Source organism: Penaeus monodon, chromosome 21 (assembly GCF_015228065.2).
Source record: "Penaeus monodon isolate SGIC_2016 chromosome 21, NSTDA_Pmon_1, whole genome shotgun sequence".
Taxonomy (NCBI): domain Eukaryota; kingdom Metazoa; phylum Arthropoda; class Malacostraca; order Decapoda; family Penaeidae; genus Penaeus; species Penaeus monodon.
Window position 1 is genome coordinate 32,864,768 of NC_051406.1, and position 1,430 is coordinate 32,866,197.

General features: G+C 43.8%; 1 pseudogene; it reads left to right on the forward strand.

The window, feature by feature from the left end:
• Positions 1-349: 349 nt before the first annotated feature.
• The window catches only part of LOC119586655, a 10,417-nt pseudogene continuing 9,336 nt past the window's right edge, over positions 350-1,430 (forward strand).

Sequence of the window (1,430 nt, forward strand, 5' to 3'; positions counted from 1 at the left end):
CAGATTTACTTGCAATTTTTTTTATTGCTAATTAAAAAAAACCATTAACATTTACGTAAAATTTCAAAATAAGTTTCCCTATAAAAAATGAAATGTGTCAACTTAAACAGACAGATTATATTCAATTAGATTTTTCTAGGGCGTGTTTGTATAATCTAATCAACAATGTTTACTTTACAGACTGATTGATATTGTGTATCAGGAAAAGGTTGCTATAGAAACAAACAAAAATTAATCCTATCTTATCTTCAGCCAAAAATCTTGCTGGAGGACGCGGAGACGCGTGTGACCCAAATTTGCTACAAGCTTTTCTTTGCAGAACAAAGCCATCGTTTTAATATCTCCCGGGATGAGGCTCTTGGCACTCCTGATGGCGCTGCTAGGTTATCCTGCGCGTGTACGGGGGCTTCCCCTAACAATGGTCCTTCGCGCCTCCGAGGGTGGGCTAAACTCAAATATTTAGTCTGCGTTTCGGTGGTATTTGGATTCGTCGCCTTGACGGCGGTGGTATCAGAGGCAGTGCTTTACGAGTCGAATACCATTTCATTCGTGAGGAAACGAGCAAAACGACGATCGTCATCATGAACAGGACGAAACAGTTCACCGCTGTTTTTTTCTTTCTGATCGGTCATTGCGTGTGCAGGAGCCACCTGTTGGCAGACATGCTTTTTGGGCTGTACCGTTTAAAACCCGTCGAGCAAAGGCAAGCGCTTACGAAAAAATGATTTGGGGATGTCGTCAGCCACAGTGATAGCAGCTATACTTCATCACACTTCGATGATATAATCCGAAGCCATTGTCAACAGGTCGTATACGACGAATGGAAGAATGATATTCCCCTATTTCGTTTGAAGCTATTATTGGAAGCCTCATATTTATCATTCCTCTGATTCTATTCTTGACTATCAGGGTTCTGAGTTCATCCCTTGAAAAATAGAGTTTCCATGTCGCCTTTCTTTGAATCGGCCTCTGCGGCTGAACAGCAAGCACACAAAATTTTGAAGATCGAAGACAAACACGAAAGATCATTCCAACGCTGACTGCAGGACGAGGTTTTGCTCTTTCCCTTTCACGAGTGCTTCAGGAGCCCTTTGCCTTAACGCCTCGGTCAATTAACGTCGCTGATCTTAAGGACTTCACGACGTTCATCTTCCGCTACAACGTCATCCTAGAGAAAGCCATTGATTACATGCAGCTGTCTGTGGTTATCCTTCTCTTGAACGAGTTTGTCTCTCTGTCGGTCCTGGTGTTTCTTGGTGGTCTCTGGAGTCGAGGAAAACTGGGGGCTTCGTCTTAGGAACACTCTTCGCCCTCGGGAGTCTTCTTCGGGCTTCCCTCGTCAAACTGTGCGCCCGCGAGTCTTGTCAGCACGGTAAGCAGATAGCTTGGTTATTTTTTTCCTGGTATGGATGTTATGTAGACAGGGTAAG